The sequence below is a fragment of the Pezoporus occidentalis genome, unplaced genomic scaffold (assembly GCF_034315485.1).
Source record: "Pezoporus occidentalis ecotype Australia unplaced genomic scaffold, CSIRO_AGI_Poc_V1 ctg2, whole genome shotgun sequence".
NCBI lineage: Eukaryota > Metazoa > Chordata > Aves > Psittaciformes > Psittacidae > Pezoporus > Pezoporus occidentalis.
In genome coordinates this window covers 20,954,336-20,961,807 of record NW_026913855.1, presented here as the reverse complement: position 1 = coordinate 20,961,807, position 7,472 = coordinate 20,954,336, and positions in this window count along the sequence as shown.

Sequence of the window (7,472 nt, the reverse complement as noted above, 5' to 3'; positions counted from 1 at the left end):
CTTTCTTTTGGATACAGATGAAATTATCTTAAATGTCTGAGCTTCTTGCTTCAATATTCACATTTTTAATGTTGTCAGCCTGCTATTTGCTCAGAACCGGGAGCATTTCAGGTTACAGCTGAGGTACATTGTGCTATTGTTGGAATAATCTTGCCTTGTGTTATTAGTTTGGCCTTGTCTATACCTTTCTTATCTGTTTCCTTAATGCTTTCATCTTATTTTTGATGTGGAGTCATAAAGTTTTTTTCACACTGCTAATGGTAGCCACAAGGGTATTTACAAAGCTGGGATCAGCTGAACTGATGACATCTATCTCATGACTTCTGTAAGTTTAGCTTGTAACTTAGGACACATTCGAACAGAGCAGCCTGACACTACCGGCTTTGCCAGAACTAAAAATCTAAACTAGGCACTTCTTTCAAACACTTATTTCCAGGCAAACCTTTCTTTTACTTGTCAAACATGTCCAGGTTTTTTTTTGTATTGCTTGAAGGTCAGCAGCTTCATACTATTTGGGATCACAGTGTTTCTACCACCAGCTTTTTCTTTAATATTTTAGACAGTAGGACTGACATTTCCGTTGCTAATAAATGGAGTAGAATTGCATAGAAAAGAGACCAGTGCAGACAGTGCTTCACAGTTGGCATAGCACAGTCTTCTTATAACATGGTCTTCTTATATATCTGCCTTGCCAGTTAATCATAGAAACATAGAATGATTTGGGTTGGTACGGACTTCAAAGATCATCTAGTTCCAACCCCCTGCCATGGGCAGGGACACCTTCCACTAGACCAGGTTGCTCCAAGCCCCATCCAACCTGGCCTTGAACACTGCCAGGGATGGGGCAGCCACAGCTTCTCTGGGCAAAACTGTAAGTTCAAGATGGTTGGGTTCTGAATTTTTAGCAATCCTCATGGGTTTTTTTCCTGATACTTGGAGTCATCATATCTCTGTAAGGAGAGAGATTGGGGTTTCATTGCAAGAGGTGATAGACTTGCATGGAGACTGTGTTGCTGTCTGTGCTTCTTTGAGCAGAGATAAGTAAGAGTAAGTTTGTATACTGGCTTTGGAGAATTACAGTTCAAAGCTAAAGTTTGAAAGAAGAGGTTGCAAGAGCACTTAGAGGTTGTTATTAGTCCATGATAAATATCAAAGAAAACAGCAAAAAGACCTGTGGTCTTGAAAAAACTTTCTTGTAGAATTTCCTAGCATTTTTGTACCACTTTATCAGCAAAAGGATATACAGTCTAGCTTACTAAACACAACCTGATAGTTATGGCATCTAAGATGAAATACTGCAAAAATGCTGTCATCTTCGGAATTCAATAATTCTCCTTTGGGGGAAGAAAAAAAAAATGGGGGGGGGAAAGAAAGAATAATAATTTTAACCAGCATGTTTCTGAACAGTTTGTTAGATATATCTCTGTGTTTGCAATAGGAATTTCAGCTAATGCTAGGAAAAGGTTACCTTTCATAACACTTTCCTATGCAAGTGTAAATACTAGGATCTTGATTCCTTAAGTAATGCAAGTTTTTAACTTCCATTGATTAGAATGATTTATGTAGTATCTTAGAATTAACTATTGGTGCTTAACAAATAAAACCCACAGATGGCATGAGACATTAGCATTTTATTTAATCACCTATATTTGGAACTTGTTTGGAATTTTGCATCCTTATGCCCTAGAGTATGATATTTCAGTATAGTAGAAACTGCTAAAAATTATATTCGGGTTTTGCCATGAGTTTAGTATCCTTATGCTCTGAATCAACAAAAAGCATTTTTAACAACAGTAGTGCTAACGCTACATGCTGTAAGAAAATAATGCAGCACACTGTGTTGACAGTCTATGGAAAAATGGAAAAAGAGTAGTATAAAATTAGAAATTTATCACTGTTATCACCTAGTTTTCTTATAATCCCAAACAATTAATAAGCGTGAAGTACTTGGTCAGTGTCTCAAGTCTGAAAAGCTGTATTTCAGTCCTGTTCAAAAATATACCACATTTTATTTTGCTGTGCTTGGAAAATGCTTATTGTCTGTGTGATTTAGCATTCTTGTCTCTTGCTTATTCTAGTTTATATCCATATATTAAATTACCTGTAGTTATTTGATAGCAAACCTGTCTTTGTTTTTTTCCCTTTGCTACAGTATAAATATTTGTCTAATGTTTCACCAGCTAAACCTCTCAACAGTAAACAAGGACCAGAAAAAGAAGTAGCAAATTTATGTTTTCAGAAACATAAGACTAAGGATTTGTCTAAAAAAATTCCAAACCTAAAACTTCAACATGAAGATGAAACTTATAATAAAATTTCTGTCCAGGCTAACTTTACAATCCATACAGGTATTAATTTTAGCACTTTAATTCTTTTGCTTACTTTGTTTAAGGTGTTGATTACCATGGTACAGATTCTTCTTCTATCTTCTATATAAGAAGTATGTGTTTATGGCTCTTTATAGTAGTCTTCTGCTTCATTTATTATTCTGTGATTGTCAGTATCTTTAGGAGATATCTAAGCTCTGTAATTAAATGGAAATCAAATTCAGTGTTCTCGTAGAATGATTTTTTGAGCTTTCTAATTGGTGTCTTTACTGAAGAATAGATTGCAGTCTTTAGCCATTACATACACTTGTTGTGGCTGGCTCCGAGCTGCACATAGACTGGCCAAAAAGTGCCTCTTGCTTAGCAGGTTTTGTGCATGGAGAGTACTTCAGCAGCATAGGGAGGTAATGGATTAGGTGAACATTGGGTAATTTGGCTAATAACTGGAGGTAGTGTTGGAAACAGATGCACATGGGCTGCATGAAAAAGGATATTGAGCTAATACTGTGTTGGATGCATGAATAAAAGAACACATAACAAATCTGTAGGTATAAGTGGTCATATAGACTGCTAGATATTGATTCACAGTTCAGTTAAGATTGCTAAATCTCTTCTACCCCACAATCCTCAGAGACATAATGGACATGCATCTTGCGGGGGAAATGTCACAGAACAAGCCCCTGTGCTTCCTTCCTCCTGTGTGATAGGAGAAATGGATGTGACCTTTGGGTTTCAGCTCAATGGCATACATTAGATATTTGGTAGTTCACACGCTCCCTGCTCTTCTTTGGAAGAAAAGTCTTTTTGTCTATTTGGCGGATTCTTTTTTCCTCTGTGCCTTGTGCACCACCTAGTGGACTCTTTAACAATCCCTTCAAAGATTCAGCTTCTCACAGGTCCATGGAACACAGTCTTCTCTTGTTTCTGAACAGATAACTCACACTCCAGTTACTTTGTCTAGTAACAATACATGTCTTAATTCATACCTTTCTGTTTAACTTCCAGTTGGTTTTAGCAGCTCATAAAGAGTTCTTATTTTATATGAACATCATTAAGAGTTCTTACTTTAACGTATGGTATCAATAATCATTGGTGGCAATCTAGTTTAGGTTTAGCTTTCACCAATTTAAAAAGTCAGGAAGAACAGAACATTCAGAAGTCTTGAATATAGTTTGCATGAAACCATGTGAAAAGAACCCACTAAGACTTGGCAGTGAGGATATTTTACACAGTCGAAACTAAGTCTTAATATTCTTTCTCCCCCTTGCTAAGCCCCTTGATAACTTGATGGCATCAGATGCACTATGCACCAGTGGCTACTAGAGCCTTTTACTCTGGTGAGACTGATATGCCAGGCCATCTGATCCACACAGTCCATTAAACTCAGTTGTCCTTCTCCTCTACGTGACTGGAGGCAGGGCCCCTATAATAGTGATCATAAGATTCTTCACTTACTTCTTATAAAAAGGGATTAGAATTCCTGTTCATAGGAATTGGAGTAAAATCAGCTCTTCCACAATATCTGGGGAACTGCCCACCAGAGTTTGGAGCAGAAGTTTTCCTGGGAGGATTCCCAGGAGGGGGGATCCTTGGAATTCATGTACCCATCCCTCTAGAATTAAGGTAGGTCTCCATCCCACTTCCTCAAGTCCTCTCCATGATCCTGCAGATAAAACCACACCCTGTGGCCTTCTACATGCTCCCTCACAATGACATGTGCTTACTGTTAATAGCTGAGATGTGAGCCTGTACATGTGGGGAGCAGTATATATCCTCTCTAAATTGCTGGAACTCCTGGCACAGTTTTGCCAGAGCTGAAATGATGGAGGGGGAGATACTGTCTCCAGACTCCTGGGGTTGGTCATCGGTTGGTCATACAGTGCTTGTTGTGGAGGCTGAAATGTCTGAAATCCCTGTCACCGGAGTTTGAGTAGCTACAGCGACTGCCACTAGAGTTTGAGTCCCCCTTCTTCTTCGAGCCACAGTGCTCATCACTGGGGGCTGGAGGAGCCACAGGTAGCTGATTAACCCCTAAGCAAGGTCTGAACCATGTTTAACAGCATGTTCACTTCCAGCAAAAGAACCAGGATGGTTTAATGGGTATTCAAAGGATAGTCAAATATTTAAAATTAGCAGATGCTACTGTAATTATCCTGGAGGAGAAGGAGGATATTGGAAGAAAGGAAGGGGGAAAGGAAGGACAGAACAAAACCAAAAGGAAGCTATAGGAAAATGTTTCCGTTACCGGTTGGCACTCCAAGGAGAAAAGGCCAAAGGTGTAATTGTTAATAGCTCCCAACAGATGGCTCCCGAAGGACAAAGGTGACGACAATACTGAGTGTACATACCAGATAGTCTCATGACGAACGATTCTCAGCCCTATCATAGCCCAGCACTACAAAGTACAACAAAATTATAAACTTAGCCCAAGCCCCATGGATAAACATCACCACAGAGAGCACGTAGGACAAGAACAATATTACCAGGGAGTACACATGCATGAACTCTGAGAATGAATGAGGCAACATTGTAACCAATGACTATTACAACACAATGAATGCCTACAACAAATTTGTTTTAACACGCTTTGGTCAGATCCATTGTTATCTCAACCCTCTGGGTCCCAAGCTGGGTGCCAAAAAAAGGAGTATTGTGGTTTAAACCCCCATGTGGGGTGGGAACAAGAATCAGAAGTATATATATCCTGCAGGTTGAGATAAGAGCAGTTTAATAATTAAGTAAAATATAATGATAATAGAAATAATACTAGCTGTAACAATACTGATTACAATAGGTAGCAACAACCTCAGAAAACACAAATGATGCACAATACAATTACTAACCACCTGCCCACCAATACTCAGTCTGACCAGAGCAGGGATTGGTCCCTTCTGTGTAAAGCACCCCCATTTCTACACTGGGCATGATCTGCTGTGATATGGAATACCCTTTTGGCTAGCTCTGGTCAGGTGTCCTGTCTCTGCTCTATCCCAGCTTCTTGTGCCCCTCGTTACTGGCAGATCGTGAGAGACTAAAGAATCCTTGATCTGGGTAAGCGCTACTTAGCAACAACTAAAACATCGGTGTGTTATCAGCACTGTTCTCAGACTAAAGCCAGATCGCGGCACTGTTCCACATAGTAGGAAGAAATGCAACCCTCTCCCAGATGAAACCAGCACAAGTGTGAATACAACTGTATTTAGCTAGTATCTTTTCACTTCTGTAAATCTAAATTATTCCATGAGTTCATACATGCATTATTTCTCCTTAAGCAAAAATCGCTTACATTTAGTAACTTGTACACAAAGTGATGGAACTGTTTGCAATTGTGAAGAATATATAAAGTACTCCGAAGCAAGCAAAATTTTACTGGAAGTATTAAGCTTTTTTCAAAATAAAAAAAATAACCTGAGAACTGGTCTGAAAGTATTTTTATCATCTCCAGACCTAATTTCAAAAACTAAGTGGATTTTCATGATAAAAAAATCCCAAACCCAACAATATAGACTTTATTCTTATAAAATATATAAAATACATATAAAAAATATATAAAATATATATAATAGGATATTCTGTTAACATGACAGTGTCTTTTTTGCTTTTCCAGACTCATTAAAATAGATGAATTATACACTTCTTCAGAGCAGCACATGCAAACTCAGAATTCTAACATACTCTCAGCATCTGAATTGCTCAGCAATAGAAAAATGTGCAATAAAGCAAACTGACCTGCTGAGAAACAAAAACTTCATAGCTACGCAAAAACATAATGAACAATCTAATGCTCGGAATATCGATGCTTAAGCAGAAATTATTTGTTGCCTCTATGGAAACTGTATGTGAAGAACAATAGAACTGATGGACAGGTAAGCATTAGAACAAAGATCTGTAAGATCTGATTATTGTGTATTATAGATCTCAAATGTTAAAATGGACCTTTAATGAAGATTCTCTTTTCTTAGATTGCTTTTCAGAAATTAATATTGTTCTATTACTCACTCACTACCTTTTTTGGCTTGCAAAAATAAGACCTGCTGAACTCTGTTCTCTGTAATGCCAGGCTTAGGGCTCTCTAATGTTTTCATTCATTTGGTAAGCAGTCAGAAGACTGCGGTGATGGTATGCTAGTCCTATATGGAAAGATCCACCATCTTGTTGGGATCTTACTCAGCATCTGTCTCTCACTGTTCTGCAGTCAGTTGCCCATGGTGAAAGAGTCCTCTGCTCAGGTAGGCTGGATAAGAAGAAGGGACAGGAGGGCAGAAAATTCCTTAGCTGAGAAGGCTGGAATATAATAAGCCATAACAATCAGAGGAGAAAATACCCTTGTTTACTGCAGCTTTGTTTCTGGATTTAAACCCATGTAAATTCAGGATTTTAAGGTCAATTGTCATTCCTGTAGTTCTGAAAAAAATCAGATCTAAACAGATGGGATTTTTCCATGGAATGTGGGTACTTGTATCTTAATGTCAAGTGATATTGCAGGGTTTTCCTAATAGAGACTTCTGTCAAGAAGACTGTAGATAAAATGTTTTACAAAACAAACAAGGACGAATTCTTGCTTAGTTTTATATTTCTGCTAGAAATAGGTTCTTCTTCTTTATCCATCTGGTGATGGTCAACAGGGCAACTGTCTCACAAGACTGAGCAACTCATCCGATAAAGTGAATACCATTCTTCCAGGTGCCAGCATATCTGTCCTTGCAATTAAAAAACCTAACCCCTTAACTATGTACCTGTTTACACATTTCCTTTTTCACTGATACATTCAGCAGTAGTTGCAAATTAGCCAATTCTTGTGGTGCAGTTCTGTCTTTTCAGAAAGACTACTGTGTTTGTTTATGTTATACATAAAACCTCTTAAGGCTTCTAGCTTTCAAACTTTATGCTGCTTCAAACCAGTAACAGACACTTTGTGACAAATTTCTAAGTGCTTATTGAAACATCTCACTTTGTTCCATGAAAAAGTTAGCTTCAGGCATGTACAGATGGCCTTTCTACTAAATGCATAGTCCTCAGGCTGGTTCTTGTGTGCTTTCTCTAACTTTGCTGTGACCAGCTTTCTCTGCTACTCTTTTATCTGAAGTTTCCACTATTTTGCTTATTTTTGTTATGTTGTTGCCCTCCAATCCCTTATTTCCTCCA